The sequence below is a fragment of the Chiloscyllium plagiosum genome, unplaced genomic scaffold (genome assembly GCF_037043375.1).
Source record: "Chiloscyllium plagiosum isolate Xiang-an unplaced genomic scaffold, Cpla_swu_hap1 HiC_scaffold_40, whole genome shotgun sequence".
Taxonomy (NCBI): Eukaryota; Metazoa; Chordata; class Chondrichthyes; order Orectolobiformes; family Hemiscylliidae; genus Chiloscyllium; species Chiloscyllium plagiosum.
Genome location: NW_028270178.1, coordinates 35,137,113 through 35,164,706, shown reverse-complemented (window position 1 = coordinate 35,164,706; position 27,594 = coordinate 35,137,113).

The following is a 27,594-nucleotide window of genomic DNA, read 5'->3' as shown; positions in this document are numbered from 1 at the left end:
CTATGTGAATCGGTCAGTAAATCAGGGATCGCAGCCTGTTACTGAGTGGGCTGAATGGTGAAGTCATTTTTGGAGGGAACCATTGCTGTGTTTATCTGAGTGCATAATTTCCTTTCATGTATTGTCCAGAACTGCGCACAGTACTTCAGCTGGATCCTCACCCAAGTCCCACAAAACTCCAAGAAGATCTCCGTGCCCCGATATTCTACACTATGACCGATCAAGGAATTGGATGTCACATGTGCCCTCTTAACTATTCTATTAATCTGTCTTCCCACCTTCCAGGATCTGTAGACAAGCATCACAACATCCCACTCTTCCTCTGAGCTTCCTAAAGCCTTAGTTGTCACTCAATTTTACCATGTCTTGTTTAGTTAGTCAGACAATAGATCTTTTTCTGAAGTAACAGTTCAGGATTCAATGGTGACGAGGTCGCAATACTGATGTTTGTATTTTTCCTACGTTCCCACATGTTCTCCATTGAGAGCAATCTGTGCACAGTGACCTGCTGTCGGCTTCATCTATTTTCAGGAGAGTGAGAGTCATGATGAAACAGAAATATAACCAGATCTTGAGGGGCACCGAAACACACCCACAACATCGCACAAACATACACACAGATACTGAAATACACCCGCATGCACAAATACAGTCAAGTTAAGACTTGGCAACATACCGATAAGCAGAAGCAGTAACACATCCCATCCTCCACCCCAAACACACAAACACATACAGAAACAGAGTCAACCGGAGATATGGGATACCAACTCCATACAGAACTATAACCAGATCCTGAGGGGCAGAGAAACAAACCCTCACACTCACACGCACGCACACACACACACACAAACACAGATGAATACAATCAGACTGAAGTCTGTGACCACACCGACACACTGATGCATTAACACACCCAGACTTCACACACACATCCACGCACAAAAAGGCAGTCATACTGAGATATAGGAACAGATTAACACAGAGATACAGAACACTTACATACACACGTTAAAAATTCTTTCTAAATAAAGAAATACAATTACACACAGACACATAATCACACCCACATCCCCACACACATCTAGAAATGAAGTCATACTGAGAGCTATTGCACATCAACATGCAAGTACTTACAGAAACATTCGTATACACACAAATGAGCACACTTAAACACAGTTACAAATCCGCACATACAATTAGATATGAAGATCGATCGACACTCAGAAAAAGATAGACACATACCCACAGAGAAGAGCAGAGAGATCCTGCTGGGGGCACAGCAAGATCTTGACACATTGACAAACAGCCAAACACAGTCTGAACAACACACTCGTCTACTTAATTTGGAGCCCAGTTGGTTAGAGACACACCCGCACTTTTGCAATAATGTCAGGGACACATACATTTAGAGCCACTGAGCCATCTTTACATGTTGACAGTGACACATACACACACCCCCACACACACACTCAGAAGCCAGAAGCACAAAAACATGGTAATAGGAATGTAACTACACACTCAGATATTCACAGACACAAAAGAACAGATGTACATGTGCAAGTCACACACACATACAGTTTCACACAGGCACAGTCACAAATAGTGAGACAAATATACCTCACCGTCAGAGAAACACTTCCTCACAGACTCAATAACATACCCAAACACATTAACACTGCAATATGTAGTCACTAAAATACTACCCAACACAGACTCACAGAGGGAACCTCACACACGGGGGCAGAAACGCACTCACAATGTGTCAAACGGATATGTCCAAAGACAAAACTGGAGAACAGACACATAGAGTGATATCCCCACACAGGCAGTGATACATACACACAGAGACCCTCACAGACCGAAAGTGAAACACACGAATACAAACTCCCTCACAGCGACCGGGAGAGAGAGGCAGACAGTCAAAGTGCATGGAGATAAAGGGACAGTGCATTTACAGAACTGTAATTAATACTATGTCAAGTATTGTTGGCTGCGTCTGTGCATTTCCTATTTTCCAAAATCACCTCCACGGCTAAAATCAGCGAATGAAGAGATGTAGAAGTGGTTTGAGCCAATTCATTTGAGCAAGTGTTAATCTGCCACAACACGTGTCTGATGTGGTCAATGTTAGAAAACAAACCATGAGGTAGAGACAGAGAGCAAGCATGAGACAGACAGAGAGACAGAGGTAGAGGGAGACAGAGACAGAGGGAAACTGACAGCAAGAAATTAAGAAATGGGAGAGATGCAACCAGAGTGAAAGAGAGTGAGAAAGAGACGAAGAGAGGGACAGAGGCAATGACATGCAGAAAGAGGGGAAGAGAGACAGAAGGTAATAACTTTGTGATGGATGTAGACGGGAGGTGGACTCAACAAATACTGTCAAAACTGAACATATGTGTTTGGAACAATAACCAATTTAGATGAGGCGATCACCAGCAAACGGAGACTTTCTGTTCCTGAAATAAAGCGTTTATAGCGAGCTAATAGAGAGAGACTGACAATCACCATAGTGCAGCAGAGAACTGCTTCTGTCCCTCCCCCTTCTCCCCTCCATGTGAAATGCAGAGACCGCTCCTGCCGGTCTTAATCACTCATTCACAGGGAAGTCCATGAAGACTCAATGTTCAAGCTGAGTCGATCACTCACAGCCAGACCATTTTTTGGAATCACTCCCCCAGCCTCTATCCATCCTACCCGGCCCCTGACAGTTACCCGTTCCTCCCTGAACTGTCCCTTTGTCACGTCTTTTTCTATTTCTTAATGGTGAGGTGCATGGATTCTTGTGAAGCGTGAGAGATTGGTATCATTATCAGGGACAGACAGGAATATAGAATTGGATACTTTCGAATGGGATAAGCCATGATATGCTGGAATGGCAGGTGGACCAGATTTGAAGGTCTGAATGGCATACTGCTCCTCATTGTCTGTGTGTCTCCAAATGTGTAAATCCGTCTGGTGACCCACCCTGCTTCCCCACTCCTCATCCACCGTAGGCCGTTCAACTCAATCCATGTGATTGTGATGATGGAATTTTGGCCGTACGTTGAAATTACCGCGCTGGGAACACTGTAGGTGCCTGGGGACCTCTCCCAGTTCTTTTGCTGAGGCATTAAGTGAAGAATTTATGTAAAAAGTTGTTGCAACGCATTCCTGAACTTCGCTCTGAACTTGGACAGAGTCACTGCATAGAATAGTGTGTTCGTGCTGCAGCTTAAAACCCTTAGCATTTCTGCAGTGAACATAAAATCCTTTCGAGAGCTGTAGTTCCAATGGTATGTTCCTTTAATGCGAAAGTATGAGATGTTTGAACCGTGCACTGCCCACAGAAGAATGAAGCTGATGGATATCGTGAAGAGGGAAATCACTGACTTCCTCCGGTTCTCCATCTCAGTGTCTTTGTGATTCTCTCCCTTCCTCAGACCCCTCAGGCTCTTGTGGACTCGAATGGCCACTAAAATGTGCCTGACAGTGAGAGTGTTCATCGAACAGAATTAACACGAATGGGATGAAAGGGGTTAAAATTATGTCAAGCCACCTAAATCCCAGCCACCTGGGATCAGTAAAAAAACTTGACTTTATTCGGCAGTACCACAGAAGATTGTTAATCATACCCGAAGGTTCCAAATGAAAATAGAAGGGAATGTTTTTTGAACAGAGCAGGATGTCAATTGCAGCCAAAGCCACAGCCAAGGCTTTCTTTGTCCAATATTTTCTCTTCATTTTCAGGCAGCAAATGGCCACAAAACGATCAAAAGAGAAAAGGACAGTGAACCAGACAGAACAGTCTGTGGCTACACGAGCCATAGCATAGACAGGACGGCACACAGAGGTGAGATCCGTGAAACGCGTTAGCATGTCAAAGAATTTGAGTTTCCACAATATGATGTCAGTGAGAATGAACAGCAGATACGACGTAGCCATAGCCCACAGGCAACGCGTTGTGCAGTTAGAGAGGCCACACTTTCCTCGTGTGAGAACCAAAATCACCAAGAAATTAACTGAAAGTGACAGGAAGTAAAATGGAAATTGGAAATTAATGATAAAACTTCTCCACGTCGGCACAGATACCAATGTAAGATCTCCGCACATAACTGGGGCAGTTGGGAGGGTTCAGATGTCGAGTTTGAACATGAAAACTCCAATGGCCTGACCCATTTCGAAGCTGTTCACTCCTGTGTTTAATTAAATGTGGGCAGGAAATTGTCAGATGGCAGGGGGCATATCTTTAAGGTGAAAGGGAAGAGGTTCAGGGGATCTGAGGAAAAGGCTTTCACCCAGAGAGTGGTGGGTGTCTGCTAATTCACTGTCTGGGAGAGTTGTGGAAGCTGGAAATGTCACAAACTTTAAAAACTACCTGGATGAACGCGTGAAGCATCATAATATTCGAGACTATGAGCGGAGTGCTGGAAGCTGGGACGAGTGCAGATTTCGTGTAACTTTGATGGCACAAATTGGATGGAATGAAGGCCCTATCCTATATAGTCTGGTTCTTTGATTCTAAGAATTACTTCTGGGAGGCAAGTTGGGAAGTGACGCATTTTAATGAAATAAATGATCGCTTTGAATGCTGAAAACATGAAATAGAATCTGAAATAGCTGGTATTCCACCTACAAAGCAGTTCTGTATCCAAATAGTTGGGTCTCCCTGGGTTCAATGCCATCTAAACTTACGAATTTTTCTACCATGGCAAACCAGTGTGAACACCTTCCGGAAGTTCATATAGATCACATCCACTGTTCTGCCTCATCAATCCTCTTTGATACTTCTTCAAAAACCTCAGTCGAGTTGGTGAGACATGATATTGCACGTACAAAGGTATTTCAACTTCCACTAATCAGCCTTTGCCAGTCCAAATACATGAAAATCCTGTCCCTGCAGATTCACTCTCACAACTTGCCCACCACCAATGTCAGGCTCACTAGTCCACACTGCCCTGGCTTTTCCTTCTCACCTTTCTTAAATAGTGGCATTATGTACCACAACGTCAGGTTTTCCGGCACATCACCTGTTACTTTCAGTGATGTAAGTAGCTCAGCAAATCCCCCAGCATTCACTTCCCTAGCTTCCCAAAGAGATCTGGGGGACACCTCATCATGTCCTGGGGATTTATCCAAACTCATGATTTTTAAGATATCCAGCATCACTTCCTGTATAATATGGACATTTTTCAAGATGTCACCATTTATTTCCCTTCACTTTGTATCTACCAGTTTTCCCTTAGAATCTACCATTGACGTGCATGTTTTTCCCTTAGCTGACGTCCCTAAATGCATCACATTTCACTTAACGGGATTATATTGTATCTGCCATTGCTCTGCATGTTTAATTGCTGATTAATATGGACTGTAACCTGAGACCATCATCTTCAGTATAAACAACATCAGTATTTTCGTGTCATCTTTAAACTTACTGATAATACCTTCCCCATTGACAAACAAGTGTATCAAGGCTCCAAACATCAGTCCCTGTGGTACACTGTTGGTCACAGGCTTCCAATTACAGTAAAAAAGCACCAACTTCCCCACTATCACACTTTGCTTCCTATTTGTAAGCAAAGTTTGGATTCAGTTTGCCAACTTGCTTTGAACCCCAGGAGTTACCACCTTTTGGACCAGCCATCCATGTGGGACATTGCCAAAGGCCTTACTGAAGTCCATGTAAGACAGATCGACTGCACTACCCGTATCGATATAGAGTTGGTTCTGCTATAATGCGTGTTTCTTCAATGTGAATTGGCCATAACACAATTGAAGAACTTGGACCATTATTTGTAGAACGTGAACTTTCCTTACCTGCATTGGCTATAACACGATGCCAGTCTCATTTGTTTAATGGGGCGGCAGGGTGGCTCAATGGTTAGCACTGCTGCTTTATAGTGCAAGGGCTCCAGGTTTGGTTCCAGCCTCGGAGTTTGCACACTCTCCCTCTGTCTGCATGGGTTTCCTCCAGGTGCTCTGGTTTCCTCCCACAGTCACAAAGATGTGCAGGCCAGGTGAATTGGCTATTCTGAACTGCCCATAGTCAGGTGATTAGATTAGATTACTTACAGTGTGGAAACAGGCCCTTCGGCCCAACAAGTCCACACCGACCCGCCGAAGCGTAACCCACCCATACCCCTACATTTACCCCTTTACCTAACACTACGGGCAATTTAGCATGGCCAATTCACCTGACTTGCACATCTTTGGACTGTGGGAGGAAACCGGAGCCCCCGGAGGAAACCCACGCAGACACGGGGAGAACGTGCAAACTCCACACAGTCAGTCGCCTGAGTCGGGAATTGAACCCGGGTCTCTGGCGCTGCGAGGCAGCAGTGCTAACCACTGTGCCACCGTGCCGCCCATATTAGTCAGAGGGAAATGGGTCTGGTTTGGTTACTGTTCGGAGAGTCGGTGTGGACTGTTCGGGCCGATGGGCTTGTTTCCACAGTGTAAACCTAATCTAAATGGTGTTTCCGTTACGCGATTTTCTGAAAACATTGCAGATGAACAAACTGTCACATTCTTACAGAACAGACTGTATTTAGTCTCCTTTTCCAGAACCTAAAATCAGTCAGACAGGGTCACCCTCCAACAAATGTATGTTGTCTCTCCCTGATCAATCTTTTCTTTTCCAATTAATCCTGTTCTTTAGAACTTTATACAATATTTTTCCCACCACCGACTTCAGCCTAACTGGCCTGTAATTACCTGACATCTCCCCACTGCCCTTGAACATTGTGCACGTATTAGCGAACATTCTAACTCATGGCATTTATGATTGAAGAAAGATCAATTATACAATCACAAAAGATAGTTAGGCCTAGGACACAATTTTGAGGAACTCTGGCAGTGAAATCCTGGAGCTTAGCTGGCTGATCTCCAGAAACCACACCAGTGTCTGACGTTGTGGACTGACTTGACGTCCAGACCAGGCAAGGACATCAATTTTCTTTTCCGAAAGAGCGTTAGTAAACAACATGAGTTGTTATTACAGTTTGCAATGTTTTCATGGTCAACATTTGAGTCATAATTGCACATATTTAAGGAATTAAAGTTCTGTCATGATAGGATTTGGCAAGGGTCCACAGTAATACTTCGGAAGTATCAGAATATGAGCCAATTCGATACCTGGATTCCTGGATGATTTGGAATCCAATGTGATATTTCTGATCCAATTACCCAATGAAGATTTAAGTTTTTTTTTAACTATAATTCAGTGAAATATTATTTTGTTTCTATTTGATCCCTAGAAAATAGGAATGCAGAAAGACGAAGTGAGAGCAGTCAACCCCATTAATTTGAATAAACTTGAGTCAGCAAGGCATTTTTTTTACTAATCACGATGGGTGAGTGTACTTGAGTGGGAAGTTTGAAGAAACTAAGGATGAGCAGAGGGCATTGTTTTCCCATGCAAAGGAAGGTATTAAGTGGAAAGGAAGTAGAATAATTTAAGTGTGTTTGTGTTTGTAACATACAGAGGACATTGTTCTGCATTATGAGTGTTTCATTAAGAACGCTTTCATTCACTGGTTGGGGATGGCGGCATATTCCCTATTGTTTGTGATATTCATCATTGATATAGATGTGTGTGTGTGTGTGTGTGTGTGTGTGTGTGTGTGTGTGTGTGTGTGTGTGTGTGTGTGTGTGTGTGTGTGTGTGTGTGTGTGTGTGTGTGTGTGTGTGTGTGTGTGTGTGTGTGTGTGTGTGTGTGTGTGTGTGTACGCGTGTGCGTTTGATCGACCATGCCTGTTCAGCGTCTCTGTCTGTGTGGGACGAATGGAGATGTTGTGTATTTTTGGCTAGAGAAACATAATGGTTCTGAGAGTCTCTTCTGTTCTCTCATTCTGTAATTCTAGAATTCTGAAGATAAAATTCTAACTTAGTTTTTTTGTATTGCCTTTGAGAAAATATAATCAAATGTAAGTTCTAGCTATTTTTCTGATCATTATGAGCGTCAGATTCTGTATTAGAGTGCACATTCACACACAGAGTTTCCCAAATAAGTTGTAAAACCGAGTTAACAAGGAAAGCAGTTGTATGTATACAATAGAACAGTTCTCAAGAAGTTCACGAGGTCCTGAATGACTGAATAGCCTCAGCAAAATGAGGGACATCAATGAAAGATATACAAAATGTATTTTGATATTGGTAGGACTGATAGTGAGTGAAATAATATAAGTATTGTTAATTAATGCAAAATTGCAATTCACATTTGAGACATCCTGGGATCAGATTAATTCAGCCTTTGGGGTATTCAAACACGACTTCAAATCTCAATGACATCACATCATTAAAATTACCCTGCTGTTGTAATATGTTTATTCAAAATGGGGCTATAAAAAATCTGAAGGTGTAATCATAGTTTCCCAGTGGAGATGCCACACAACATAAAATAATATTTCTGAGACTGCCTCATCACCAATTCCAAGAGAATTCTCCAATTCTGACAGATTGCTAGCAGCAGGAAGTGAGAGGTTGTCTGACAAACAATGCATCTTCTCAGGGAAAGGGTCGAAAAGGTGTTTGAGACCATCCTTGCTGTTGTTGGCATTCCTGGTAAGTCTTGTAATAACTTCCCTTGTGTATATATCTCTGCATTTAATCATATTTACTTCTGTCTATGATTGATCTTCATGTTTGATCATGCTTACTTCTATCTGAGACTGTTAATCATTTTATTTCCACTGAACAAGATAAATCCCCGTGTCAGAGAATAGTATCCTCACTCACTGAGTTTAAAGCAAATAGTTTACCAATTACAAAACTCATCAGTTGTGTGCAACATTGTCTATTTCTCTATACTGTGCAGAATGGGTCTATACTGAAGCCACTTTGATGAAGTTTAACTGAGCATGGGCGCTGACTTGCTTGAGGAAGGGTACAGCAAGACCGCTCTCTCTCTCTCTCTCTCTCTCTCTCTCTGTGTGTTTGTTAGCTCAAAGCTTGCTATCCATCAGCTGTACGAAGTGAAAAATTCACACAACACCAGGTCATGTTCCAACACAGTGATTTGGAAGCACTACCTTTCAGAGCGCTGCTCCCCCATCAGGTGCTTATCCAAATCATCCATCAGATGGATTTTTTTCCAGGCCCATCTCTCAGTGACATTTGGGGCTTCCCATTCCTTGATGTAAAGGTATTTTGTTGGTGAATTTTGCTCAGGCAGCTTGCTCCAAATGGGAGCCCAGATACAACGTGGGCAGTGGGTGAGATTAGCAGCTCGTCATGTGGTGATAGGTGAGCATCAGCACAGAATAGTTTCGCCAGCTTCCGTGTTTTCGTCAGTCCTTCAATGTGTGTGGGCGGGGGTAATATTTGTGATAACAGATTGTGGGGAGGGATGTTGACCACACCATCACATTTCTGTCTATTGTTGAATTATTTGATTTTCAAAGAGAAATGTGAGTTGTGCCATTTGAAAGAAGGCGCACAATACTGTGGCACAGAATGTAGTCGAACCAATACTGAGATCTGGAGTGTTGTAGAAGCTGCTCCCCAACAGAGGATCAAGCAACTGTGTCCAACAGGCTGTTTCTCACCTTGTCCTTCGTTGCTGCTGTTTTTTCATGTTCCCCAAATGATAATGGCCCATGAGCAGTTACTCCACATTGGCATTCTATTGGGATTGTTATTTTGTCTTTGGCGATCAATTTACATATATGGCTAATAGTCACTGATCCCAAGCTGCGGAATAAATCTGGTGATCTCCATGGAGAATGTCAGTCAATCTATGGAGACTTGTAGCCCTAAATGACTCTGAGTCTGCTTTGGGAAACTCTATTCACAAGGAGAGGAATTTGGAAGCGTGGGCTTGGACATCAGGAAGGAAGCTTTATTTATCCTCAGATAAAGTGTCGGACTTCTAAACGAGATTTCTTTTAGGTGATGGCTGTGTGGTACAGTGTTGGACATGCGGAAGGAGTCTGAGCCAATTGTTAAAGATCTTCGATTGTGGTGGTATCCAACCTGGGACATGGTGGTTGGATTCACTGCTGAATGCTTTCATGGTTCAAATTATCAGGATGGTCAATCCTTGCAGGAGGGAGGGACTCAACGCTCAATCATTTATTCATTCAATTGTGGAGAGAATCCATTCCTGGACATGGTGGAGTGATTCAGTGTTCTGTACTGTTCTTTATTTCGTGTGGATTTATAATTCTGGAGGCAAAATGAATTGTGGAGGCTCTGAACTCAAATACAGAAATTTTCCAATCAATGCCTGTGTTAGGTGTCTCCCATTGTTTGTCATACTGATCCCAGGTTTCTTGGCGTGAGTCCAGTCGTCTTATGGGAAACTCCAGCCAGTCTGAGTAAACTATAAAGATTGCTGCCAATCCCAAAAAAGAAATTAGTAGATGACTGTGTTTCTATTAGCAAATCACTGCTCATGTTCTTCACTATGTCTTATAAAAACTGCAAATGATACATTTTTAGAGAGTTTGATGCTGTAGTACCAATTCTTTAAACTTTATATGACATAGAACAACAGTTATCTTTTTGCCATGACTTACAGTCTGAGCCCAGACACGAAGAGTATTTGGTCAGTAACTTCTAGTCTGCTTTTTTATTTCCTTTCTCTCTCTGTTACAGTTAGTCTAGTGGCGATTGCAATTCTAGTTCGGGGCAAGTGTGGTCTTTCTACATGCACCACTCGCCATCTGGTGGCCATGGCAGCATCTGATCTACTCTTCATTGTTTTTAATATCGTACTTCGTCGATTTGCATCTTATTATTATCCACAGTGTTTCCTGGATATAACTTCTGTTTGTAGTGTTACCTATGTACTGAGCTGCTTGACCATTGATTGTTCGGTCTGGTTTACTGTTGCCTTATCTTTTGACCGATTTGTCGCCATTTCATTTCATCAGATGAAATCTCAATATTGCACAGAGAAAACTGCAACAATTGTTTTAACAACAATCTGCATTTTCTTTTGTTTAAAGAACATTCCCAACTACTTTCGATTTAAACCTGGAATGATCAGCAACAATGTTCCATGGTATTGTTCTACCACATCCAGTTATTATGAAGATCCTCGGTGGGCAAGTTTTAAATATTTTGAAAAATTTTTAACACCACTTTTCCCATTCACTTTTATTCTCTTTATCAATGTTCTGACTGTCAGATATATCTTTGAGACCACGAAGATACGTGAGGGGCTGAGGGGACAGACAAGAATGGAAAATGACCCAGAGGTAGAGAGCAGAAAGAAATCTGTGATTTTACTCTTTGCCATATCTGCCAGTTTCATACTACTCTGGTTGGTGTATATTTTGTATTTCTTTAATGCTAGTTATTCCTTGGATTCTGCTGCTCATGATCTCTTTCGAAAAGTGGCATATATGCTGCAGAAGTTAAGTTGCTGCACAAATGCTTTTATTTACGTGGTGACCCAGAAAAAGTTCAGAGACCAGTTAAAGTGTGCAGTGAAATTTCCATTTATAAAAGTGATTGAATTGGTGAATAAATCCAAGTAACTGAGGAATCAACGTTAGCTGCAGCCGATAATGGAATGAGGATTTCACCTGTGGAATGGACCGAAAGGAGGTGGGCGAGCAGCATGATAACGCCACTTATCTAATGGGTGAGAAACGACTCCATCTGAGTAGCAAAATGAAAGAGACGGCAGGAGCAGAACAGTTTTAAGTGCTGTTCGCAATGAGCAACAGATAGTAGGAAGCTGAACAATAAAAGCAAAACCAAAAGAGGAATTATACAGGCACAAAAGCTACCTTCATCTCAAGGCATCAGTTCTCAGTGAGCAAATCGGGTACCTGGAGGAAAGCACCATTATTTACTGCAGGACCGAGTGGGAAATACAATCACATGATCCTGCTTTCCTAAATGAACTCTCTGATCCATACATTTACATAGAACATAGAACATTAGAGTGCAGTACAGGCCCTTCGGCCCTCGATGTTGCGCCGACCTGTCATACCAATCTGAAGCCCATCTAACCTACACTATTCCACGTACGCCCATATGCTTGTCCAATGACAACTTAAATGTATTGAAAGTTGGCGAATCTACTACCGTTTCAGGCAAAGCATTCGATGCCCTTACTACTCTCTGAGTAAAGAAACTACCTCTGACATCTGTCCTGTATCTATCACCCCTCAATTTAAAGCTATGCCCCCTCGTGCTCGCCGTCCCCATCCTTGGAAAAAGGCTCTCCCTATCCACCATACCTAACCATCTGATTATCTTATATGTCTCTATTAAGTCACCTCTCAACCTTCTTGTCTCTAACGAAACAGCCTCAAATCCCTCAGCCTTTCCTCGTAAGACCTTCCCTCCACACCAGGCAACATCTGAGTAAATCTCCTTTGCACGCTTTCCAAAGCTTCCACATCCTTCTTATAATGCGGTGACCTGAACTGTACACAATACTCCAAGTGCGGCCGCATTAGAGTTTTGTACAGCTGTAGCATAATCTCCTGGTTCCGGACCTCAATCCCTCTATTAATAAAAGCTAAAATACTATATGCCTTCTTAACAACCCTGTCAACCTGGGTGGCAACTTTCAAGGATCTGTGTACCTGGACACTGAGATCTCTCTGCTCATCTCCACTACCAAGAATCTTACCATTAGCTCAGTACTTTGCATTCCGGTTACTCCGACCAAAGTGAATCACCTCACACTTGTCTGCTTTAAATTCCATTTGTCACCTCTCAGCCCAGCTCTGCAGCTTATCTATGTCTCTCTGTAACCTACACATCCTTCGTCACTATCCATAACTCCACCGACATTAGTGTTGTCTGAAAATTTACTAAGGCCACCCTTCTACGCCCTCATTCAGGTCCTTTATAAAAATTACGAACAGCAGAGGACCCAACACCGACCCTTGCGGTACACCACTGGTAACTGGACTCCAGGATGAACATTTCCCATCAACCACCATGCTCTGTATTCTTTCAGCAAACCAATTACTGATCCAAACTGCTGTATCTCCCACAATCCCATTCCTCCGCATTTTGTACAATAGCCTACTGTGGGGAATCTTATCGAACGCTTTGCTGAAATCCATATACACCACATCAACGGGTTTACTCTCATCTACCTGTTTGGTCACCTTCTCAAAGAACTCAGTAAGGTTTGTGAGGCACGGCTGCCCCTTCACAAAACCGTGCTGACTATCCCTAATCAAATTATTCTTGTCTCGATGATTATATTTAAACAAAATTTAATTTGAGCAAAATTAAAAACAGAAGTATATTTTCTAAATAGTAAAAAATATCCAGGAAAGAGTCTATGCCTTCTGAATGCTATTTTGTTTTCACCAATAAATGGCTTTTTTTCCTTTCAAATCGTTGATACCAATGGTTCATTTCTTTGTTCCTTTACACGACCCAACGAATGTGATGGCAGGTGAATCCAAACCTAACCACTTCTGGACTCCCTCTCTGCACCCTGTCAATGACCCAGTTCCCAATTTTATTTCAGAAGCTCCTTTAAATTGACTTAGAGTCATAGAGATATACAGCATCGAAATAGACCTCTCAGTCCAACCCATCTATGCTGACCAGATATCCCAACCCAATCTCGTCCCACCTGCCAGCACTCGGCCCATATCCCTCTAAGCCCTTCCTCTTGATATACCAGTTCAAATGCCTTTTAAATGTTGCAATTGTAACAGCCTCCACCACTTCCACTGGCACCTCATTCCATACACTTACCACCCTCTGTGTGAAAAAGTTGCGCCTTTGATCTCTTTTATATCTTTCTGCTCTCACACTAAACCTATGCCCTCCGCCCCAGGCAAAAGAGCTTCACTATTTACCGTAACCATGCTGCTCATGATTTTATAAACCTCTACAAGGTCACCCCTCAGCCTCTAATGCTCCATGGAAAACAGCCCCAGCCTATTCAGCCTTTCCCTATAGACAGACAAGTTCTGGACGATACTATTTAACTTCAGCTTTCTCTCACACCTCCTCCCTCACTCTCCCAGCACACCTTCCCACCCAATTCATCCCACAGAGATGACTGTGGCTGGCAATTCATTCCTGGAGAAGTGCACTACAAGGTAGAGGGAGGTGGCAGCTGACTGGATGAACTGGGAATTAAGTCGAGAGAATATCATTGAGCAACAAACCGGTTTTAAGCAGGTTCTCGCAGCCAATATCCCTTACCTCATGTATATTAAGCAGGTGTTGCGTATCTCTGTGTTTCTTTGTATGTGTGTGAGAGCGAGTTCGAATCCCAATCACACCAGACCCTTTAATCTTCCTGCCTGAATCCGGTCTCCAGAAACAAGGTCAGAAAGGGTGGTGGTGGAAAAGCATAGTAGGTCAGGTCAGGTCCGAAGAGCAGGAGAGTCAACGTTTTGGGCAAACGCCTTTCAACATGTTGGTTAAAGGGCTTATGCCGGAAACGTGGACTTTCCTGCTCCTCGGATGCTGCCTGAACTGCTGTGCTTTTCCAGCACCACTCATTTTGAATCCGATCTCAGCATCTGCAGTCCCCAATTTCTTCCCCTGAAACAAACCCCTGGAGGCAGTGTCTGTCCCTAATAGGAGACAGGGAATGGGAGAGATAAATGGTGAGGTGGAGCTGGGGCGAAGGTAGCAAAGAGTACAACAGGTGAATGGGGGAGGGAATGGAGGTGATCGATCAGAGAGGAGGGTGGGGGAAAGTAGCAAAGTGTACAAAAGGTAGAAGGAGGTGGGGATGAAGGTGATGGGTCTGATGGGAGGGTGGAGCGGACAGGTGGGAAGGAAGATAGGCAGGTCGGACAGGTCATGAGTTTCGTGCTGAACTGTAAGTTAGAAACTGGGCTAAGGTGGCGGGAGGGGAAATGAGGAAACTGGTGAAGTCTACATTGATGCCCTGGGGTTGAAGTGTTCTGAGGCAAAAGGTGAGGCGTTCTTCCTCAAGTCGTCTTGTGGTGAGGGAGCGGTGATGGAGGATGCCCAGGATCTGCATGTCCTCTGCAGAGTGGGAGGCGGAGTTCAAATATTGGGCCACGTGGCGGTGGGGTTGATTGGTGCGGGTGTCCCAGAGATGTTCCCTAATGGGGTCTGCGAGGTGGTGCCCGGTCTGCCCAGTGTAGAGGAAACCGCATTTGGAGCAATGGATACAATAAGTGACTTGGTGGATTTGCAGGTGAAACCTTGATGGATGTGGGAGGCTCCTTTGGGGCCTGGTTGGAGGTGAGGGAGAAGGTATGGGCGCAGGTTTTGCAATTCTGCGGTGGTAGGGGAAGGTGCCAAGATGGGAGGGTGGGTTGTTGGGGGACGTGGACCTGACCAGGTAGTCACGGAGGGAATGGTCTTTGCACAAAGTGGAAAGGGTTGGGGAGGGAAATATATCCTTGGTGGTGGGATCCGTTTGGAGGTCGTGGAAATGTTGGCGGATGATGCCGTTTATGCCACCATTCACCTATTGTACTCTATGCTACCTTCTTCCCAGCCCCACCCCGTCCCATTTATCTCTCCACTCTGGAGGCTCCCTGCTTTCATTCCTGATTAAGGGCTTTTGCCAGAAATGTTGATTTTCCTGCTCCTCGGATGCTGACTGACCTGCTGTGCTTTTCCAGCACCACTCTAATATAGACTCTGAATTCCATCATCTGCAGACCTCACCTTTGCCTAGGGAGTGTGAGAGACAATCGAGAGACCTGGGGCCAACCAGAATGGAGAGTATCACCTCTCTAAACTCACTGCACCTTTCCCTGTCTCCTGTTTGACTCTCTGATTCTTTTTTCCCTCTTTTCTTTCTGTCTGCGTCTCGCACACTCTACCTCTCTCTCCTTCTCTCATACTGACATCATTTTCTTTTGTCTTTTTTCTCTCTTCTTTATGTCTTTGTCTACATTCTTTACCATTCTCTCTTTTTCTGTCACTCTCGCCCACATTTACATTCCTTCCCTATATCTTTGTCTTGTAACTGCACCCCCTGCAATATTGCACTATCCCCAACAAATTTAGAGTCTCTTAAATGTAGCGCCTCCACGGCCTCTGCTTAATTGCTCTTTCCTTTGTCGCTTTATCTCCCTGAACCAACCCCTTTGTAGTTTCTCCATTACACAGCCAGCTCACATTAGAAATCTTTCTCTACACACATCCATTCACCATACACCCCGGGGTATGTCCCAGCCATGGGCTAGAGCACAAAGTGAGTATGTGCAGAGACCAGATTAAGTTTTCCTGTAGCTGCTGGAAAGTTGTTGCCATATTAAATTGGGCCTATGTTTACATCAGTTGACTTGGCCATTCTGGGGAATTTTGGTATGCCCCCAGCACTGCTACCTCACAGTGTCAGGGACCCAGGTTCGATTCCAGCCTCGGGATGACTGCCGGTGTGGAGTTTGCACGTTCTCCCCATTTCTACATGGGTTTCCTCCCAAGGACGTGCAGTTTAGGTGAATTGGCCAGGCTATATTGTCTCGAGTGTTCTGGGCTTTGTAGGTTAGGTGCATGGGTTTTGGAGAAATTAGTTCAATAAAGCAGAGATCACAAAACACATATCAAAGTGAAATTAACAAACTGTTTATTAACACAGTGATATCGTGGAAGAGAAATTGACTGCGCTAAAACAGCACAGGCAGTCTGTCCAGGAAACTGGAATTCTCTTCCCTGAGCTGCAAATCAAGCCAGTTTTTATAGGAATATAGTATAACAATGCTAATTAAAAATAGTGAAAATGCAACGGTGTTGATCGTCAAGTAATCAAGTTACAATGGTGATAATCGCAAAGCAGTGATCAGAAGCATGTCCTGAATGTAGATACTGTGAAGCGTTCGGTAGCATCATTTAGTTCTTAATGGGATCAGGAGATTCCAGCTCTCTCCAAGGGTAGGTGAGAATGTCCCTTTTCCTGGGAGTAAGGTGTTTCCATAGTTTCTGTCCAGTGAGTGAGATATTCTGGTGCCTCTCTGTCTGACCTTTCCTTTGTGTGGCGTTGGTATGACTGGGGTACAAGTCTCCCTTAGGACTTTGGGACAGCTGTGTTTATCGGGTCCCTGGTCTTCCAGTGACTGTGGTCATGTCTGGTTTTCCTTGCCAGTCTGTTTGATCAATGCTGAGGCATTCTGGGTGTTCCTAGTAGGGTCTGGATTTTCTGTATTCTGTGTGGCCATGCTATGGGTAGGCGGCGGGGGTGAGGGTGGGGGGTGTGGGCAGGTCTTGTGACACAATGAGTCGGGGGTAAATGGGGGACAATAAGGTATGGTTCGGATTGGTTACCATTTGGAGAGTTGAAGGTCCTGTTTCCACACTGCAGGGATTCTTAAAATAAGCCTCACCTGGTGACCTGTATTTGCTCTCATTGATGCAGTGAGTTCACCTTATACCATTCCGTGGGGCACCATCGTGGATAACTGTCCTGTAGCTGCCCTTTGCTTCCTGTTGCTAAATAACACTTCAGCAATAGTTTAGGATGGTCTGATAAAAAGGATTGGTGCTGGCCCAGTAAATGTAACAGTGAAGGGCATCTTCTTCACTGAGCAGATTTCAGACAGTGAGAGAAACAGCAAAACATACATTGTTGAATCTTTCCAGCAAATCCAAACGTAAGTGGGAGAAAGGGCTGGAGGTCGGAGTTGAGTGTGTGATGCTGAAAAACGGCAGATTCCGAGGATCAGTAGAATCAACGCTTCAGGCAAGACCCTTCAGGAGATGAAGGGTTTTTGCCCGAAATGTCGATTTCACTGCTCCTTGGATGCTGCCTGAACTGCTGTGCTCTTCCAGCACCACTAATCCAGAATCTGGTTTCCAGCAACTGCAGTCATTGTCTTTACCCCCTCCAAAGGTAAGTGGTCTAATGCACTGCTCACCATTCTCCAAATCCAATACTACTGCACGTTGCTTTTGGGAATGTCCAATCCCAAGTTTCCAAAAAACATGCAGTGCCATCTCCATCAGGGAACAATAGTGCAGCAGAGTTTCCATCCCAGCATCTAAGTCATTGATAGATATTATTAACAGCTGGCGCCCAAGGACTGAACCCTGTGTCACCCCCTTGTTACATACTGCATGGTGGGATGGAGCTTGATTGGCTGAATGGCATACTCCTGCTCTTAGTTTCTATGTTTTACGCGACCCCCAGAAATGTAATTTTGACCGTGAAGGAAGAACAAGTTTGGGAGTTTGGCTGTTTATGGATTTTGCCTTTTCTGACTCAAAATGTCTCTGACATGGTTTCCTCATCCCCACTTCGAGTTCTTACTCTCCCCCCACTCCCCATATCCTTTGGAAACATTTAACACTGCGAACTAGATCTGCCTCCGTTGTGAGAATGTTTCGTCTCAACAGCTTTCTGTGGCAGAGAATTCCACAGGCTCCCCACTCTCTGGGTAAAACATTTCTCCCCATCTGACTCTGAAATGGCCTAGACCTAGAGAACTCTCTGGTTCTGGATTCCCCAGTTACTGGGAACATCCTCCCTGTGTTGACCTTGTTAGAATTTCAGAGTTTTCTCTGAGATTCCCCTTATTCGTGTGAAACTCAGTGAATTTAACCGATTCAGTCTCTCTTCATACATCTCTCCTTTACTCATTCCGTCCTTTTATCTCTGTCCCTCTCTCTCTCTCTCTTCCTCTATCACTTGCTCTCACTGTCAAACTCACTTTTTGTCTCACATTCTCACTCAGACTCTCCTTTGGTCACACTCATTCTCTGTCTCCCTCTCCCTTGCTCCCTTCTCCCCAAGTCTGCGTGGGTTTGGCCATGCCAATTTGCCCATAGTATTCATTAATATGTTGGTTAGGTGCATTAGTCACGGGTAAATATAAGAGAATGAGTTTGGGTGGTTTACTCTTCAGAGGGTCAGTGTGGATTTATTGGACCGAAAGGCTTGTTTCCACACTGTAGGGAATATATTCTATTCTAAGGAGTGTCTTTACTTGGAGATTGTTTCACAAATCCTGCCACATCACGCAATTCCCATAATATGATAAACGTATAACCTGCTGCCTGATTGCTCCAGAACATGTAGCTCAAATAAACTCTCTCAAAAGTGATCGATATATGCTCTCCAAACTGATCTGTACAGTCTATATGTATAGAGTCAAGTCAATAACTGTTATTGCCATCCCATTATCACAAGCAGGCAGAAAGTGAGTGCTGGAAATCAGAGTTGATGAGTGTGGTGCTGGAAAAGCACAGCCAGTCAGACAACATCGAGGTGCAGAAAAATCGATGTTTTGAGCATGAGCATTTCATCAGGAATGAGGGGGTGGCCCAAGGGGACTGAGAGATAAATGGGAGGGGTAAGGGCTGGGGGTGCATGGTAGCTGAGAATGTGATAGTTAGATGAAGTAGGAGGTAAAGGTGAGAGGTCGGAGAGAAAGGTGGAGTGGATGGGGGAAGGAAGGACAGTTAGGACAGGTATCACAAACACCCAATATTTCTTCTTGTCTGCCTTGTTCTATAGCTGAAAATGTGTTGCTGGAAAAGCGCAGCAGGTCAGGCAGCATCCAAGGAACAGGAGAATCGACGTTTCGGGCATAAGCCCTTCTTCAGGGCTCGTTCTATACTGTGGTTATCATTAGCGTGCCTGTAGTGCTTTCCTCTGAGAATCCTCATGTCATAATGATTCACTTTAATGTGAGTTTTGGATTTGTTTACTTTGTTATGAAAGACATGGGGCTTTTACTTTTGCCTTTGATTACTTTGTGACATTAGTTTTGAGGGCTATTGTATTCCTAGCTTTCTTTTACTTTTCTGTACCTTCCTGCAATTCTCTGACTCTCATGTCTCACGTTATCATTTTCCTTTCAACCTTTGTTTTGATAAACTCCGTCTTCCAACTTGAAATCCCTTGCACCCATTATTGAGTGTAAAGGCCTCTGTCATTCCTGGTGGGCGGTGTGGTGGTTCAGTGGTTAGCACTACTGCCTCACAGTACCAGGGACCCGGTTCAATTCCAGCCTTGAGCGACTGTCTGTGGGAGTTTGCACATTCTCACCAGGTCTGCATGGGATTCCTCTGGGTGCTTCAACTTCCTTCCAAAGTCCAAAGATATGCGGGTTAGGTGAATAGACCATGCTAAATTGCCCTTAGCGTTCAGGGATATGTTGGTTAGGTGCATTAGTCAGGGGAAATGGAGAGTAATAGAGTAGGGGGATGGGTTTGAGTGGTATGCTGTTCGGAGGGTCGGTGTGGACTTTCAATGATTCCCAAGTTCTGCAGTTTGCAAGAGCACAGTTCAGGTACAGGCTGCCTGAACTGTATCACTCCCACTTTCCCAGTGGCCATCTGTACTACTCTCACTCTCACAGTGCCCTATGAACCAGGACCCACTTCTCTCACACCATTTGCTGAAAAACGTATTTCCCAATTTTATGCATCCTACTTGCAAGTAGTTCAGGTAGTATTCTACAGATTATAACCTTTGAGAGTCTGCTTTTTTATTTGCTGCCTAGCTCCTCGTACTCTCTCTGCTTAATCTCTTTCCTAATTCTACCAGTGACATTGATACCTACGTGGACCAAGACTTCAGGACATTTTTCCCTCCCATTAGATATTAGAAACAATCACACACTCTATGATACTCACCCAAGATGCTGCATTTTACAGTCCGGATCCCCCAAAATCTCAGACAGGAGTTTCACTCCTAAAGCTCCCACCTTGTTGTTTCCCAGCCTAAACCAAAAAAAACGAGTGAGAAACAAAGTGAATCAAATGCTGCCTACCTTTTTCCTTTGCGTCTTGAATGAGCACAGCGACACTGAAAAACATCTGAAAATAAGCAGATTTTCCCAACATTGGTAAGAAGTCTTGTTCTGTTCAAAACCCAAGTGCACGCCGCTAAAATCAATGATAGACCTCACTGGGCAGCAGGTCGGTGACTCATCACTGAGCATGACGGTTTCCATAAACTGGAGTAGCAAGCACAGCTTCAAGGTAAAGTGCATCACTGTAAGGCAGCATGATGGTAAGAGCTTGGTAATTACGGAGGGCAATCCCTCAGATATTGATCGTGGCCAAGAGGTTTGATGAATTGATTGAGGTCAAGGAGGAAGACTGTGGGTAAGACAGTTACAATGCAGACAATGTTATCGTGTGTCAAACACAGAGTAGAGCAGCATAGAATGTAGCAATAAGGTGGATTTGTCCATTTGGGAACGTAGGTAGCGTTTTCTGTAGCTACAAATTAAATTTCGGTAAACTATGTCACTTTCTAAGTATCAGGCTAAGGAAGGCTTTATGGTAACTGTGGAGGTAATGGAAAGGAAGAGGAATAATCCAATTGCAGCGGACCATGGACGGGTCCTTAGTTCAGGAGAATTAACACTTGGCGAAAGTGCTAGCGTGGGATAAAATAATGTCTTTTCAAAGGATGCTGGCATCAGTACTGGGACAGGAAGGTGCTATACTGAGTGGACAGACTCCAGCTGTTCTCCTTGTAAGAGCTAATAGGGAGGTAGAAAACACTTTAAAACTGAGAAATCAAGGTGGTACAGGAAATTGAATCCGTTTAAATGAAATGAGAAAAATGAAATACATTAAAAATACAGACAGAGATGAAGACATAAATAGGATTCAGGAGTATGAGAGCGAAGTGATGGTTAAAATTAAATTAAAAGTAATCACCATTAAAATCTATTAGTTTCTCAAGAGGAATGAAGGCAAAAATACCAAGGAGAAATGACCGAGGCACAGCTGCTGAAAAAGGTTGACACTTGGAAAAGCAAGTGAAAGAAACAAAGTTGTGTTCGTGCAGAACTTATAATTATTAACTTAAACATAATATCAGCACAAATCAAGCAGACAAATAGCATCATGTAACTGGAGACAATGGTTAGCAAAGGATTGATCACACGTTAATAGAAGTAATCCATAGACTACTTACTGGTGCAGTGGAGGTGGAGGAAGAAATATATTCAAAGATTAGTGGAATTCATGAAAAGAAAATCCTTGGCAAGTCTTCTGACAAATTGGTGAGAAAAAAAATCAGCTAATAGACTCATTTTTGTATCAAATACATAAGCATTCGGTGCTGGTCTGTAATGTGAATAAGCCACAATGAAACAAAAGTTGTTGGAAACATGAAACAACATTGACCTCGATATTGTATAAGATATAATTCAGAGGAGCATGAGAGCTGTTGCGTTCTGCTGTGCAGTCTTATTGACTACCAATTTTGAGCAATAACTTATCGTTTTGGTGACTTGCATTGGCTGATCAGGAAAAGATAGTAAAATTCCATCATATTGTTAAGAATCCTTTTAGAATTCTTCACTCTTCAGAGAATCTATCATCAATCTTCATTCTTAGTAAATTCTGTGTTGAAAAATGATTCTTTCTGGTACAACTGAATTATTAATTTCCCCTCATTATGGAGAATTGGCACAATCCGTGGCTATTCAACAATGTGATCAAAAGTTAGAGACAGAAAGTAACTCGTAGCTCTCGGCATTTGTGAAGTACGGGTCCCAATCGCTGTAGTCCTTCATACTGAATGTAGCAGATCTCAAGATCAAATTCTTTCAGTGAACCACCGAATTCACTGACAAAACAGGATTCCACAGTCTACTGGGGTCAGTCTCAAGTCACGAAATTAAAATGTTTACACATCTTTCACAGAGTTCCGTGTAAGTGATTTATTCTGAGACTCAAACAGTTAGTGCAATGGATTCAGAGTGTTTCTTTTATTAGTTATAGACCTGGTATTTCCAAACTGTCCTTCAAATATCACCTTCACCCAATTGGTGACCTGACAGACTGTCTGATGAAGAAATGGACACAGAACCTCTTCCAGGGGACGAGCTGACTGTGGGGAGGAGAGACCAACAACAAAACGGATGAATATTTCAAATCGCCTATCTTCCTCACCAACCTTCAGAAACACACATCACTGGGGATTTCAATCTGACTGCCATGGTTTTTCAGAATGTTGTAAATACAATAGGATACAGTTGGTTGATGGTGTTGGGAGCATGCTGCTCTTTCCTGTCGCTTTGTGTGAAAAAGGGACCCAGTGATAGACCGGGGATCTAGCAGTAGGAAGGGCTGTAGCACATGGTGGACAGGATTCGTTCTCCTCCACGTGTTTGAAAACAGCTGTTGCCACCATCTGATCCTCAAAAAAACTGTTGAAATATTCCTTCCGTTCATCACCAACAAATCCAAGGATCTCATTCCAGATGCTGATATCAGCCTTTTCCAATAAATGGAATGCTGTGGGACGGCTGGTCACTATCACAGAACATCCAGGAAGCAGCTTGTGATGGATCAAACTGCACACAATGTCAGACACTTGACACCATCATTCAGGATCAGGGCACATAAACTGAGGCTCTGTATTTCTCTGACTGTCAGAAAAATCAATACTGTCCTTGTATTCATCCAAACCATCAAATATAAACAGCAATCCCTCTGGGTTCTTCCAGAGTTCTCCCAGAACATTCCCAAAGTAATGATACTGATCCAATTATCAGATTCCTTAGGTTTATCCTACACTTGTCAATGTTCAAATCCCGAAATTTAAAACTGAATACAAATTGGAACTCTGGGTATATTTTCCCAGTGACCCAGTCATAAAGCATCTTTCGTACCATTGTTGATTATCCAATTCCCAGGACTCTGCTCACAGGTGCTAAACTTCTAGGATTAGATTTACGGGGAGAAAAACCTCTATAGAACAGTTGATCAGCTCGGATCTTTTCCAGTTGGTTCTGGAGATGTTTCTCTCTCCACGCTTCATGGTCTCGGCCTCTTGCTAGCAGTTTATGTTCTACATGTGTCCGATCTTGAACAGTGGAAATAACCGTTAGCTTAGTGTATCTATCAACCAGCTGGAGTATCTTCACCTTCTCCTTTATTAGGATAGTGTTCACTCGCAGTGTTTCAGTTTGGACTCGATCTCCTTGTGTTTCTGTTGAATGTCTTCAATTGGAACAGACAGAAAGTGATTCTCCATGTTAGTGACATTAGTAGCGACAGAAAACAAAAAGTTTAAATCCCTTTTCACAGAAGACAGTAAAGTGTTGCATTTTGTGCACAGATTCAATACAGATTTGTGTATAAGTTTAGCTTCCATGCATGGAAACGTCACTTGTAAGTGAAGGATGGTTGAGAAAGAATTCAACGTCTTTAGCTTCGGTAATATAGATTTTTATGAAGTTGATATATTCCCTGCAAGCTTTATAATAAGTGTTATAACAGACATTATCTTACAAATTCTCACGGGCAAAGCACCTTGTGTCTCCCAAAGCCTACCTACAAACGGCAAATCCAGAAGTGCAAATGGAATCCTCTCTGTTTGCTAAGATTAGTGCATTGTTGGATTGGGCTCACTTGTAAAACTTTCAATATTCACTCCATCCACCGTAGACACACATGGCAACTGTGTACACCTTCCAGAAGATGCACTGCTACCTGATTCTTTAGACTATACCTTCAGTTGGGATGGACAAGGGTAGCAGGTGAATGTGACCACTACCACAAATTAATTTACTGTTACTGTGTCAAACTTGATAGTAATGTTCTCATTTCTTTCTCCTATACATGATAGAGATCGAAATACAATTCACAACATTTTAAACTATGTGGAAGGTTGTGTTTAGCAAGAAAATCTGAATAGGCCAGGACTCATCCCACCACAGAAGAGATCAGGGCAAGGATCACATCATAAAAATATTTCATATTTTTACTATCATTGATGGTTAACATAGTATATGTAAGATGGAAGTATCCATCTAGAAAATAATATGGTTACCAACAAAATCTAGAAGGTAATTCAGGTGAAACATCTTTACTCCAGAGAGGTTTAGAGTATGAACCACAATACCAAAGGAATGGTTCAGATGAACATATTAATGAAAGTTGGGTAAACAAAAAAAATTATAGGAATACAGCTTAGAAAGAGTTGATGCAGAACATTTGAGCCAAATGACCTGTGACTGCGGTATAGACTCAAATATTTTCCAATTCACTTTTAAAACAATCTCAGTCAGCAGACAACATCCAAATATACAAGTCTCAGAATGTAATTATATTCATATCCCAGGAGCAGAGAGGCACCCTTTTAAGTGTATTTGGATAATGCTGGTTATGTCCAGGGTGTCACAGTTTATGATAATTCAGCCAGGTGTGGTTTCAGACTGGAATAGAATTCTGCCAGGTATGTACCGAGTTTCAAAGTGTGTCGGGACTGTGGCAAATGTCTGAAGGGTTTCACAGTGTATTGAGACTGCACAAGGTGCATAGAGTTTTTCAGAGTGTATCAGGACCCTGCCAGGTATGTACAGGTTATCACAGTGTAATGCAAGCCTGCCAGGTTTGTACTGGGTTCCACGTGTATCAGGATCCCTGCCAGCGATATACAGGGTTTCAAAGTGAATCAGACAACTGCCAGGTTTGTACTGGGTTCCACAGTGCATCAGGATGCTGCCAGGTGTGTACAATGTATCACAATGTATCAGGATCCTGCCAGGTGGAAACAGGGTTTCTCAGTGTATCAGGATCATGCCCGGTTTGGACAGGGTTTCACAGTCTATCAGAATCTTGCCGGGTATGTACAGGGTTCGAGCGTGTATCAGGATCTTGACATGTGTGTACAGGGTTTAAGAGTGCATCAGGTTCCTGCCAGGTGTAATACAGGGTTTCACAATCTATCAGAATCCTGCCAGGTGTATGCAGGGTTTCACAGTGTATCAAAAACCTGTCAGGTGTGTACAGAGTTTCACAGTGTACCAGGGCCCTGACAGGTGTGTGCACCGTTTCACAATATATCAGAAGCCTGCCAGGTGTGTACAGGGTTTCACAGTGTATCAGGACCCTGCCAGGTGTATACTGGGTTTCACAGTGTAATGCAAACTGGCCAGGATGGTACTGGGTTCCACAGTGTACCTGGATCCCTGTCAGGGATATAGAGGGTTACAGAGCCCATCAGACCACTGCCAGGTTCCACAATGTATCAGGATCCTGCCATGTGTGCACAGGGTATCACAGTGTATCTGGAACCTGACAGGTATGTACAGGGTTTCCCAGTGTATCAGGATTCTGCCAGGTGCATACAGGGTTTCTAAGTGTATCAGGATCGTGTCAGGTTTGCACAGGGTTTCACAGTGTATCGAAATCTTGCCAGATGTGTACAGGGTATCACATTCTATTAGAATCCGGCCAATTGCGTACAGGGTTTGAGTGTGTATCAGGATCGTGACATGAGTGTACAGAGTTTGAGAGTGTATCAGGTTCCTGGCATGTGTGGAGGATTTCACAGTGTATCAGGTACGTGAAACGTGTATACAGGGTTTCACAGTGTATCAGTGTACAATATTTCACAGTCTATCAGAAACCTGCCAGGTGTGTAGCGGGGTTCACAGTGAATCAGGATCCTGCCAGGTGTATACAGGGTTCGCAGTGTATCAGTATCCGGCCAGGTGTGTACATGGTTTCACAGTGCATCAGGACCTTGCCAGGTGTATATAGGGTTTCACAGTGTATCAGGACCCTGCCAGGTGTGTTCAAGGTTTCACAATGTAATAGTATCCTGCCAGGTGTATATAGGGTTTCACAGTGTATCAGTATCCGGCCAAGTGTGTATAGGATTTCTCATTGTATCAGGATGCTGCCAGGTGTATACAGGGTTTCACAGTGCATTATTATTCTGCCATGTGTATACAGGATTTCACAGTGTATCAGGACCCTGCCATGTGTGTACAGGGTTGCATAGTGTATCAGGACCCTGCCAGGTGTGTATAGGGTTTCACAGTGTATCAGGATCCTGCCAGGTGTGTACAGGGTTTAACAGTGGATCAGGACCCTGTCAGGTGTATACAGAGTTTCACAGTGTTTCAGGATCCTGCCAGTTGTGTACAGGGCTTCATAGTGCATCAGGACTCTCCCAGGGTGAACTGGATTTCAGAGTGTATCAACATCCTACCAGGGGTGTACAAGGAATCGCAGTGGAACAGGATCGTGCCACGTGTGTACAGGGTTTCACAGTGCATCAGGATCCTGCCAGGTGTATACCGGGTTTCACAGTGTATCAATATCTGACCAGGTGCACAGAGGGTTTCACCGTGTATCAGGATCTTTGCAGGTGTGTATAGCCCTTCACTGTGCAACAGGATTCTGCCAGTTGTGTACAGGGTTTCACAGTGTATCGGGATCCTGCCAGGTGTGTATAGGCCTTCACTGTGCATCAGGATCCTGCCAGTTGTGTACAGGGTTTCACAGTGTATCAGGATCCTGCCAGCTATGTGCTGGGTTTCACAGTGTATCAGGAGCCTGCCAGGTGTGTATCGGTTTTCACAGTGTATCCGGGTCCTGCCAGGTATGCTCAGGGTTTCACATTGTAACAGGATCCTGTCAGGTGTGTACACGGTTTCACTGTGGATCACGACTCTGCCAAGGGTGTACAGGATTTCAGAGTGTATCAGGATCCTGCCAGGGGTGTACAAGGAATCACAGTGGAACAGGATCCTGCCACGTTCGTACAGGGTTTCACAGTGCATCAGGAACCTGCCAGGTGTATACGGGGCTTCACAGTGCATCAGGATCCTGCCAGGTGTATACGGGGTTTCACACTGCATCAGGATCCTGTCAGGTGTATACAGAGTTTCACAGTGTTTCAGGATCCTGCCAGTTGTGTACAGGGCTTCATAGTGCATCAGGATTCTGCCAGGGTGAACTGGATTTCAGAGTGTATCAACATTC